Below are 12,954 nucleotides of genomic sequence, written 5' to 3'. Positions count from 1 at the left end.
ACCAGGTAGGCTAGTTGAGAACAAGTTCTCATTTGCAACTGCGACCTGGCCAAGATAAAAGCATAGCAGTGTGAACAGACAACACAGAGTTACACATGGAATAAACCATTAACAAGTCAGTAACACAGTAGAAAAAAAAATGGGCAGTCTATATACAATGTGTGCAAAAGGCATGAGGAGGTAGGCGAATAATACAGTTTTGCAGATTAACACTGGAGTGATAAATGATCAGGTCATGTACAGGTAGAGATATTGGTGTGCAAAAGAGCAGAAAAATAAATAAATAAAAACAGTATAAAAAAAGTATGGGAATGAGGTAGGTGAAAATGGGTGGGCTATTTTCCTATAGACTATGTACAGCTGCAGCGATCGGTTAGTTGCTCGGATAGCTGATGTTTGAAGTTGGTGAGGGAGATAAAAGTCTCCAACTTCAGCGATTTTGCAATTCGTTCCAGTCACAGGCAGCAGAGTACTGGAACGAAAGGCGGCCAAATGATGTGTTGGCTTTAGGGATGATCAGTGAGATACACCTGCTGGAGCGCGTGCTACGGATGGGTGTTGCCATCGTGACCAGTGAACTGAGGTAAGGCGGAGCTTTACCTAGCATGGACTTGTAGATGACCTGGAGCCAGTGGGTCTGGCGACGAATATGTAGTGAGGGCCAGCCGACTAGAGCATACAAGTCGCAGTGGTGGGTGGTATAAGGTGCTTTAGTGACAAAACGGATGGCACTGTGATAGACTGCATCCAGTTTGCTGAGTAGAGTGTTGGAAGCCATTTTGTAGATGACATCGCCGAAGTCGAGGATCGGTAGGATAGTCAGTTTAACTAGGGTAAGCTTGGCAGCGTGAGTGAAGGAGGCTTTGTTGCGGAATAGAAAGCCGACTCTTGATTTGATTTTCGATTGGAGATGTTTGATGTGGGTCTGGAAGGAGAGTTTGCAGTCTAGCCAGACACCTAGGTACTTATAGATGTCCACATATTCAAGGTCGGAACCATCCAGGGTGGTGATGCTAGTCGGGCATGCGGGTGCAGGCAGCGATCGGTTGAAAAGCATGCATTTGGTTTTACTCGCATTTAAGAGCAGTTGGAGGCCACGGAAGGAGTGCTGTATGGCATTGAAGCTCGTTTGGAGGTTAGATAGCACAGTGTCCAATGACGGGCCGAAAGTATATAGAATGGTGTCGTCTGCGTAGAGGTGGATCAGGGAATCGCCCGCAGCAAGAGCAACATCATTGATATACACAGAGAAAAGAGTCGGCCCGAGAATTGAACCCTGTGGCACCCCCATAGAGACTGCCAGAGGACCGGACAGCATGCCCTCCGATTTGACACACTGAACTCTGTCTGCAAAGTAATTGGTGAACCAGGCAAGGCAGTCATCCGAAAAACCGAGGCTGTAGAGTCTGCCGATAAGAATATGGTGATTGACAGAGTCGAAAGCCTTAGCGAGGTCGATGAAGACGGCTGCACAGTACTGTCTTTTATCGATGGCGGTTATGATATCGTTTAGTACCTTGAGTGTGGCTGAGGTGCACCCGTGACCGGCTCGGAAACCAGATTGCACAGCGGAGAAGGTACGGTGGGATTCGAGATGGTCAGTGACCTGTTTGTTGACTTGGCTTTCGAAGACCTTAGATAGGCAGGGCAGGATGGATATAGGTCTGTAACAGTTTGGGTCCAGGGTGTCTCCCCTTTGAAGAGGGGGATGACTGCGGCAGCTTTCCAATCCTTGGGGATCTCAGACGATATGAAAGAGAGGTTGAACAGGCTGGTAATAGGGGTTGCGACAATGGCGGCAGATAGTTTCAGAAATAGCGGGTCCAGATTGTCAAGCCCAGCTGATTTGTACGGGTCCAGGTTTTGCAGCTCTTTCAGAACATCTGCTATCTGGATTTGGGTAAAGGAGAACCTGGAGAGGCTTGGGTGAGGAGCTACGGGGGGCGGAGCTGTTGGCCGAGGTTGGAGTAGCCAGGCGGAAGGCATGGCCAGCCGTTGAGAAGTGTTTATTGAAGTTTTCGATAATCATGGATTTATCGGTGGAGACCGTGTTTCCTAGCCTCAGAGCCGTGGGCAGCTGGGAGGAGGTGCTCTTGTTCTCCATGGACTTCACAGTGTCCCAGAACTTTTTGGAGTTGGAGCTACAAGATGCAAACTTCTGCCTGAAGAAGCTGGCCTTAGCTTTCCTGACTGACTGCGTGTATTGGTTCCTGACTTCCCTGAACAGTTGCATATCACGGGAGCTATTCGATGCTATTGCAGTCCGCCACAGGATGTTTTTGTGCTGGTCGAGGGCAGTCAGGTCTGGAGTGAACCAAGGGCTGTATCTGTTCTTGGTTCTGCATTTTTTGAACGGAGCATGCTTATCTAAAATGGTGAGGAAGTTACTTTTAAAGAATGACCATGCATCCTCAACTGACGGGATGAGGTCAATGTCCTTCCAGGATACCCGGGCCATGTCGATTAGAAAGGCCTGCTCACAGAAGTGTTTTAGGGAGCGTTTGACAGTGATGAGGGGTGGTCGTTTGACTGCGGCTCCGTGGCGGATACAGGCGATGAGGCAGTGATCGCTGAGATCCTGGTTGAAGACAGCAGAGGTATATTTGGAGGGCCAGTTGGTCAGGATGACGTCTATGAGGGTGCCCTTGTTTACAGAGTTAGGGTTGTACCTGGTGGGTTCCTTGATGATTTGAGTGAGATTGAGGGCATCTAGCTTAGATTGTAGGACTGCCGGGGTGTTAAGCATATCCCAGTTTAGGTCACCTAACAGAACGAACTCTGAAGCTAGATGGGGGGCGATCAATTCACAAATGGTGTTAATTGGTGTTAGGGTTATACACTGCAAGGCCTTTTTGATAACTGAAAAAGAGGCAAGAGTTGAGCATATTCCAATGTTTAAATATATATATTCTGGTGTGAAAGACAAGACCCTGTTGACCCCCCTGGTGTAAATATCTACTTTCAGTTTTGCCCCCATCCCTCTTAGTGGTCGATCATCCCATCGTGAGACGTTGTCCTTCTGACAGTCAATCTTTCCCAATAACTTCAGAGACAACTGATCTTCACATATACTGCCCCTTAGATGCCCCCCAACAATACAACAACAACAAAAAGTTTCACATTTGTGCCGGTTCATGAGGGTCACCGAACCACATACAGTGCATTCAGAAAGTATTCAGACCCCTTCCCCTCTTCCACATATTGTTACGTTACAACCTTAATCTAAAATCTAAAATTAGCATTCAAAAATTTGGGGCCACTTAGAAATGTCCTTATTTTTGAAAGAAAAACACATTTTTTGTCCATTAAAACAACATCAAATTCATCAGAAATACAGTGAAGACGCTTAGTGGGACTCTCACAGGACAATGACCCAAAACCTCCACGATTTGTAAGGTTTGGGATGAGTTGAACCGCAGAGTGAAGGAAAAGCAGTCAACAAGTGCTCAGCATATGTGGGAACTCCTTCAAGACTGTTGGAAAAGCATTCCTCCGGTTGAGAGAATGCCAAAAGTGTGCAAAGCTGTCAAAGCAAAGTGTGGCTAGATTGATTTGTTTAACACTTTTTGGATTACAACATGATTCCATATGTGTTATTTCATAGTTGAGTTTTGATGTCTTCACAATTATTCTGCAATGTAGAAAATAGTAAAAATTTACAAAAACTCTTCAATGAGTAGGTGTGTCTAAATTTTTGACTGATACTGTATATACACTGCTCCAAAAAATAAAGTGAACACTTAAACTGTCATGTTTTGTCATTTATTATCATGTCTTGTCACTGTGCTTCCCATTCTATTCGTTTCCCTCTGCTGGTCTTATTAGGTTCTTTCCCTCTTTCTATCCCTCTCTCTCCCCTCCCTCTCTCACGCTCTCTCTTCTCTCTATCGTTCCGTTCCTGCTCCCAGCTGTTCCTATTCCCCTAATCATCATTTAGTCTTCCCACACCTGTTCCCGATCCTTTTCCCTGATTAGAGTCCCTATTTCACTCCTTGTTTCCCGTACCTGCCCTGTCGGATCCTCATTTATAATTCACCGTGCTGTGTCTATGTTTTGCCCTGTCGTGTCGTGTTTCCCTCAGATGCTGCGTGGTGAGCAGGTGTCTGAGTCTGCTAGGTTCAAGTGCCTTCCCGAGGCAACCTGCAGTTCTCGATCAAGTCTCCAGTCTGTTCTCGTCTTTACGTGTAGTATTATGTTTTTTTGTTTTGTAAAGTTTATTCTGGATTAAATACTCTGTTTTCGCCAAGTCGCTTTTGGGTCCTCATTCACCTGCATGACAGAAGGATCCGACCGAGGAATGGACCCAGCGACTACATCGTAACACTGCCGTCGAGATCCAAGGAGCCATGCTCGGCAGACACGAGCAGGAATTGTCTGCTGCTCGCCATGCCGTGGAGAGCCTGGCCGCTCAGGTTTCCGACCTCTCTGGACAGTTCCAGAGTCTTCGTCTCGTGCCACCTGTTACTTCCTGGCCTGCCGAGCCTCCAGAACCTAGGGTTAATAACCCACCTTGCTACTCCGGGCAGCCCACTGAGTGCCGCTCCTTTCTCACCCAGTGTGAGATTGTGTTCTCTCTCCAACCCAACACATACTCTAGAGAGAGATGCTTACGTCATTTCACTCCTTACTGGCCGGGCCCGAGAGTGGGGCACAGCTATCTGGGAGGCAAGGGCTGATTGTTCTAACAATTACCAGAACTTTAAAGAGGAGATGATTCGGTTTTTGACCGTTCAGTTTTTGGTGGGGAGGCTTCTAGGGTCCTGGCTTCCCTATGCCAAGGTGATCGATCCATAACGGATTACTCTATAGAGTTTCGTACTCTTGCTGCCTCTAGTGACTGGAACGAGCCGGTCGCTCGTTTTCTGGAGGGACTCCACACAGTGGTCAAAGATGAGATTTCTCTCGGGAGGTTCCTTCCAGTGTGGACTCTTTGATTGCTCTCGCCATCCGCATAGAACGACGGGTAGATCTTCGTCACCAGGCTCGTGGAAGAGAGCTCGCATCAACGGTGTTTCCCTGCTCCGCATCGCAACCATCTCCCTCCTCTGATTCTGAGACTGAGCCCATGCAGCTGGGAGGGATTCGCATCTCGACTAAGGAGAGGGAACGGAGGATCACCAACCGCCTGTGCCTCTATTGCGGATTTGATGGACATTTTGTTAATTCATGTCCAGTAAGAGGCCAGAGCCCATCAGTAAAGCGGAGGGCTGTGAGCGCTACTACTCAGGTCTCTTCATCTAGATCTTGTACTACTATGTCGGTCCATCTACGCTGGACCGGTTCGGGTGCACATGCAGTGCCTTGATTGACTCTGGGGCTGAGGGTTGTTTCATGGACGAAGCATGGGTTCGGAAACATAACATTCCTTTCAGACAGTTAGACAAGCCAAAGTCATCTTCCCAGTATCAGATTTGAGACACTACCTTTAACTCTCACAGTATCTGGTAACCACAGTGAGACTATTTCTTTTTGATTTTTCGTTCACCTTTCACACCTGTTGTTTTGGGTCATCCCTGGCTAGTATGTCATAATCCTTCTATTAATTGGTCTTGTAATTCTATCCTATCCTGGAACGTATCTTGTCATGTGAAGTGCTTAATGTGCCATCCCTCCCATTTCTTCTGTCCCCAAGGAGGAACCTGGCATTTGACAGGAGTGCCGGAGGAATATCATGAAACAACGGTCCCAAATCCTCGGTCGTATGATTGTAGTATTGATCTCCTTCCGGGGACCACTCCTCCTCGGGGTAGACTATACTCTCTGTCGGCTCCCGTGAACGTGCTCTCGAGGATTATTTATCTGTGTCTCTTGACGCCGGTACCATAGTGCCTTCTTCCTCTCCGGCCGGGGCGGGGTTCTTTTTTGTTAAGAAGAAGGACGGTACTCTGCGCCCCTGCGTGGATTATCGAGGGCTGAATGACATAACGGTTAAGAATCGATCCGCTTCCCCTTATGTCATCAGCCTTCGAGATTCTGCAGGGAGCCAGGTGCTTTACAGTTGGACCTTCGTAACGATCTCGTGCGCATCAGAGAGGGGGCAGTGGAAAACGGCGTTTAACACTCCGTTAGGGCAACAATGCGCCAGCTGTTTTTCAGGCATTAGTTAATGATGTTCTGAGAGACATGCTGAACATCTTTGTTTTTGTCTATCTTCTCGAGATTCATGTTCAGCACGTTCGACGTGTTCTACAGCGCCTTTTAGAGAATTGTCTCTACGTGTTCCGTTATTTCCGCTGAAGGCATGTTGACAGTCTGGGAATTGAAAGACAGGTTAAGCAAGCAACTGCGTCTGGCTGTTCTTTGCTCACTCTGCCAAGTTAGCTGGTCATCCCGGTGTTCGAGGCACTCTTGCGTCTATTCGCCAGCGATTTTGGTGGCCGACTCAGGAGCGTACCCCGTTTTGGCTGCTTGTTGAAGCCAAAGCAGGTTTGAGCAGTCTCTCTTCCGGTTTCATCCCCAGTCTAACGGTCAAGCAGAGGGCCAATCAACGGTGGTCGCATACTACGCAGCCTTTCTTTCAGAAACCCTGCGTCTTTTGGGCAGAATACGGCTTCCTTTCTGCTACCGGGTTATCTCCGTTTCAGAGTAGTCTGGGTTACCAGCCTCCTCTATTCTCTTCCCAGCTTCCGAGCAGCGTTCCCTCCGTTCAAGCGTTTGTCCCGTTGTGAGCGCACCAGGTCTGCACTTTGTCTCTGCCAAGTTAGCTGGTCACTGTTCGAGGCGCGCAGGAGCGTACAGGGCACAGACTGTGATTCTTACGGTTGTCGAGGCCGCACATTTCATAAACTTCCTTCCGCTAAGAGAGGCACAAATCATTAAGAGTCCTAGGTATTGTTGCGGCCAGAACACCTTCCATCTTGTCAACATTCCGCATAAGTTGAAACTGCCTTGGGCAGAACAGCTCCCTGGGCATTCGGTCCGTCTGCTCCGGGTTATCTCCCAGAGTAGTCTGGGTCAATTCTCTTCCCAGCTTGCCGAGTCCAGCGTTCCTTGACTGAGCGCACCTGGAGGAGGGTGAGGTCTGCACTTTGCCGCAGGGCACAGACTTTGTGTCTTCATGTCTCATGTGTTCCCAAGCCCTTTCTTCGCATTCCGTCTTCCCTCATGTGTTTCCCCTGTCCTTGTCGAGAGCGCACCTATTTACAAGGTACATAAGATCATGGACATGCGTTCTCGGGACGGGGTCACCAATACTTAGTGGATTGGGAGGGTTACGGTCCTGAGGAGAGGAGTTGGGTTCCGTCTCGGGACGTGCTGGACCGTTCACTCATTGATGATTTCCTCCGTTGCCGCCAGGATTCCTCTCGAGTGCGCCAGGAGGCGCTCGGTGAGTGGGGGGTACTGTCATGTTTTGTCATTTATTATCATGTCTTGTCACTGTGCTTCCCATTCTATTCGTTTCCCTCTGCTGGTCTTATTAGGTTCTTTCCCTCTTTCTATCCTCTCTCTCCCCCTCCCTCTCTCACTCTCTCGCTCTCTCTTCTCTCTATCGTTCCGTTCCTGCTCCCAGCTGTTCCTATTCCCCTAATCATCATTTAGTCTTCCCACACCTGTTCCCGATCCTTTTCCCTGATTAGAGTCCCTATTTCACTCCTTGTTTCCCGTACCTGCCCTGTCGGATCCTCATTTATAATTCACCGTGCTGTGTCTATGTTTTGCCCTGTCGTGTCGTGTTTCCCTCAGATGCTGCGTGGTGAGCAGGTGTCTGAGTCTGCTAGGTTCAAGTGCCTTCCCGAGGCAACCTGCAGTTCTCGATCAAGTCTCCAGTCTGTTCTCGTCTTTACGTGTAGTATTATGTTTTTTTGTTTTGTAAAGTTTATTCTGGATTAAATACTCTGTTTTCGCCAAGTCGCTTTTGGGTCCTCATTCACCTGCATGACATAAACAACACAATGTAACTCCAAGTCAATCATACTTCTGTGAAATCAAACTGTCCACTTAGGAAGCAACACTGATTGACAATAAATTTCACATGCTGTTGTGCTGTTGGCGGTGCTTTCACTCTAGTGGCTTAGGTAGTGCAGCTCATCCAGGATGGAACATAAATGCGAGCTGTGACAAGAAGGTTTGCTGTGTCTGTCAGCGTAGTGTCCAGAGCATGGAGGCGCTACCAGGAGACAGGCCAGTACATCAGGAGATGTGGAAGAGGCCGTAGGAGGGCAACAACCCAGCAGCAGGACCGCTACCTCCTCCTTTGTGCAAGGAGGAGCAGGAGGAGCACTAACAAAGACCTGCAAAATGACCTCCAGCAGGCCACAAATGTGCATGTGTCTGCTCAAACGGTCAAAAACAGACTCCATGAGGGTGGTATGAGGGCCCGATGTCCACAGGTGGGGGTTGTGCTTACAGCCCAACACCGTGCAGGACATTTGGCATTTGCCAGAGAACACCAAGTTTGGCAAATTCGCCACTGGTGCCCTGTGCTCTTCACAAATGAAAGCAGGTTCACACTGAGCACGTGACAGACGTGATAGAGTCTGGAGATGCCGTGGAGAACTTTCTGCTGCCTGCAACATCCTCCAGCATGGCCGGTTTGGCGGTGGGTCAGTCATGGTGTGGGGTGGCATTTCTTTGGGGGGCCGCACAGCCCTCCATGTGCTCGCCAGAGGTAGCCTGACTGCCATTAGATACCGGGATGAGATCCTCAGACCCCTTGTGATACCATATGCTGGTGCGGTTGGAGTATGTCAGCAGTTTCTGCAAGAGGAAGGCACTAAGGCTATGGACTGGCCCGCCCGTTCCCGAGACCTGAATCCAATTGAGCACATCTGGGACATCGTGTCTCACTCCATCCACCAACGCCACGCACCACAGACCAGGAGTCCAGGAGTTGGCAGATGCTTTAGTCCAGGTATGGGAGGAGATCCCTCAGGAGACCAACCGCCACCTCATCAGGAGCATGCCCAGGCATTGTAGGGAGGTCATACAGGCATGTGGAGGCCACACACACTACTGAGCCTCATTTTTACTTGTTTTAAGGACATTACATCAAAGTTGGATCAGCCTGTAGTGTGGTTTTCCACTTGAATTTTGAGTGTGACTCCAAATCCAGACCTCCATGGGTTGGTACATTTGATTTCCATTTATCATTTTTGTGTAATTTTGTTGTCAGCACATTCAACTATGTAAAGAAAAATGTATTTAATAAGAATATTTCATTCATTCAGATCAGGATGTGTTTCCGTGTATTTTTTTGCAACATTTGCAAAGACATTGACAACTTTGTAATTGTAGTCAACTTTGTTTTGAAGTATTTGGAGGTTACAGAGAGACAGATAAAGATCTTGATTCAAGGTTTTGCAGAGATCTGTATATAAAGTGACGCGATAGGGAAACAACGTGTCTAAAGTCTACATGACTGTTCTTCAAGTGGTCTGAGGCAGTAATGAGCGTTTTCAAGAACAACTTTAGCATTTTACTGCAGTGGGCTAAATCTGGCTCACACAGTGTTTCTTGGTAGTCTTAAACAAATCTAATTTGAAACAAAAGTATGCACCTTATACACATGCTTATGGGTTTAATAAAATATTATATTTATACCATGTCCGATTAAGGGCTCAATCTTCGGCTGGCTTTGAGGTGCCGATAATGTCAAACGGATGTTAGTTCTTCATGTTTTCTTCATGTAAAACGGGTGCACTGACATTTCCAGTCTTAATGCCAGTTTCGGTAAATTATATGTCTTATATCAGCTCCGATTGGTAGGTTGGAAATATTTGAAGTGTGTCCTAAAAAACATCATCCCGAAGTGCTAATTTTAGGCAGCGAAAATAGGGATGTTTAAAACCAACCAAAAGCGAGAACGCAGTTGGCTATAGCATCGATTTTAACAGCAGAAGCCCAGCCTTTTCAGCCATGTTATCCGCATGGAACAAGTGTAGTGTAATGTGCTTTTGAAACATAAAAAATGACTGTTTTTTCCCATTTTGGGGGGATTCAAAAACCAAGCATAGCCTCCCCTCCTCTCAAGGAAGTCTCATTTTTTAACCTTTCAAGTTCAATCGTGAAGTAGTCAAGACTGTAGATAAAGGTTTTGACTCCTGAAACCGCTTGGAAATAAATCTTAATCACCAAAGCTTTATTGAAATATCAAGTTTGAGAGTGGTCAAACAGTGAGCTGATGTTCCCTTTATATCTATGCATTGTATGCTGGCCCACATTATTTTAGCCATGCAGGTCCTGTTTTGGATGTGTGTAAAACGCTCCATAGTCTGGGATGTTTAAATATTATATTCCCACTGGGAGAAATTATGGGGCCTTTAATTGTGAGGTAGCCTATTTAAAACAAGTTATTGTTTGGTTTTGTTTAGAATTTATTAGAATTATTTATTCTCATTCCCATTCTTAGTGCTTATCAGTAATGCATTTCATCTTGACTATTGACAATGCTTGGCATGTTCATGCTCAGCCATAATGCAACACATTAGGCCTATTACTTAGAACAATTTAGTCTGAAAATTGGTTCAAGTTCACGTATTTAGCAAAGCTAGGTCTACATTTTGTTATTTTGTTTCTGTAAGGCATTTAACAAACTATAATGGACTGACATTGAAATTGGAGTTTATTCCAAGGCAATGCATAAAAGTCCGGAAATACATAACATGAATCAACCACATATTTTGCCATGGAGCACATTCTGATTGGCCAAGCCTCGACACTTCCACGACTTCATCATCAAAACCCAGCCATTCCGCAGCAACGCCAGCAAGTGCTGTGATAGTTGAGATAGTGAAAATAGCTTAAATATTTCTCACACACCCCAGAACCTATATCGCTACCACCTGTGCTTAGATTTACCATTGCATTAGGCTCATTAAAATAGAGCCCATAGAGCTGAAATGTATTACATTTTGAGTTTGCATCCAAATGTTACACTTTATATGCATCACAGAAGACTGAAATACAACGAAACCGTTTGATATAGAAAAAACAGTTTTCTGTGTTAAAAATAAAATAATGAAGTTATGAAAAATATTAACATTCCACCCATGAGGCTACTAGAGGACAATTTGGTGATTTGACTGCAGGCAAGGGATACTAATGATGGTTTTGGGAAATATCTTGGACATTTAACAATGCTCCTATAAAGGTTCTAACATGAAACTTAGACTTAAGGTGCTTTGGGGAAACCAGCCCCGGACACTCATGTCTCAACAGATAGTCCTTTCCTCTAAGCCATATCAACTTTGCTTCCTGTAACACTAGACTCAAGGAGTAGTAAAAGTTATCAACAATCAAGCTAGTCATCTTGACTAATTTCTTATGTCATTCTAGTTGGCACCAAAAGTGAAAAAAAGAGTTGATAGGAGACAGAATGCAGTTGGACCATCAGATAATTGGCATATACATTACTCTTGCTGAATTTCCACATGGCCGAGGATATTGGAAATGTAATCAAAGCCTATTGGATAATAACTTGTTTTTAACTAGGACAGAGGAATTTATAACTGACATTTTCAGACGTAACATACTGTAGGTACAGCAAATCCCCTTATTGTATGGGACACTTAAATGTATGGGACACTTTTAAATGTGTTTTTAGAGGCCATGTAATTCAGTACTCAGTATAAACAAAAGCAATTTAGTTCAAAAGAGTCCATACTAACAAAGGAAATAGAAGGTCTAACAGAACAGATAAATAGCAATAAAAACTGTACCATAGTGTCTCAGAATAAGTTATAGGAAAAACTCAAATAAATGGAGGAACTTAATTCAAGAAAGATCAAGTGAAATATATATTTTTTTAAATAAAGCAAACTGGATGGAATATGGGGAAAAAACATCACCAAATAATTTTTAAATCTTCAACATAGAAATGCTAACAAAAATAATTTTCTGAAACTTGTTGCAAATGACGGAATCACCCATGATACACCAAATTATATTTGAAAGAGGAAGCAAAGTACTTTAATAAGCATATGTTTTGGTTTCAGTCTCCTCCATATCTTCTAACCAAAGCTAATTGTATGGATTGTTTTATATTATTTCTGTAAAATGAACAGCTGTACAGAAAGACTCATGTGAAGGCGAAATTACGGAGGAGGAACTTCTTGATACATTTAAAGCCTTTAAGTCCGAGAAAACTCCAGGGCTGGATGGTATATAAGTTGAGGTATACCGAACTCTTTTTTTGATATACTCAGAGTACCGTTATTAGCATGTTTTCACCACTCAAGCTGTTTGCAAATGGTAGATTATCAGACACTCAAAAAGAAGGTCTGGTGTCATTATTAGTGAAACAGGATATAAGTGGGAAATATAAAGATCCAGTCCTCTAAAAACAAATGGAGAACCCTTACACTCCAATGTTGTGATGCAAAAATTATCATAGAATTAAAAAGGTATTGTCATTCTAATCAGACAGGTTTTTTACATGGACGATACAGTGGAGATAATATAAGGCAAGTATTGGAAACAATAGAACACTATGAAAAATCTGGGAAACCAGGCCTGCTACTCATAGCTGACTTTGAAAAGGCTTTTGATAAAGTACGACTGGAGTTTGTATATCCCTCTCTCTCCAGATGAAATCTCGCGTCTTGTGACGGCCGGCCGCCCAACAACCTGCCCGCTCGACCCTATCCCCTCCTCTCTTCTCCAGACCATTTCCGGAGACCTTCTCCCTTACCTCACCTCGCTCATCAACTTATCCCTGACCGCTGGCTACGTCCCTTCCGTCTTCAAGAGAGCGAGAGTTGCACCCCTTCTGAAAAAACCTACACTCGATCCCTCCGATGTCAACAACTACAGACCAGTATCCCTTCTTTCTTTTCTCTCCAAAACTCTTGAACGTGCCGTCCTTGGTCAGCTCTCCCGCTATCTCTCTCAGAATGACCTTCTTGATCCAAATCAGTCAGGTTTCAAGACTAGTCATTCAACTGAGACTGCTCTTCTCTGTATCACGGAGGCGCTCCGCACCGCTAAAGCTAACTCTCTCTCCTCTGCTCTCATCCT

At 45.4% G+C, this 12,954-nt stretch overlaps 1 protein-coding gene across 2 annotated transcripts in view; it reads right to left on the bottom strand.

Annotated features, from left to right (window-relative positions):
• Nucleotides 1-12,954, bottom strand: part of LOC124002365 — a 57,131-nt gene that overhangs the window by 18,786 nt on the left and 25,391 nt on the right. The window lies entirely within an intron of this gene.

This window comes from Oncorhynchus gorbuscha, linkage group LG18 (genome assembly GCF_021184085.1).
Source record: "Oncorhynchus gorbuscha isolate QuinsamMale2020 ecotype Even-year linkage group LG18, OgorEven_v1.0, whole genome shotgun sequence".
Lineage (NCBI taxonomy): Eukaryota > Metazoa > Chordata > Actinopteri > Salmoniformes > Salmonidae > Oncorhynchus > Oncorhynchus gorbuscha.
This window is presented reverse-complemented; position numbering and strand designations above follow the sequence as displayed.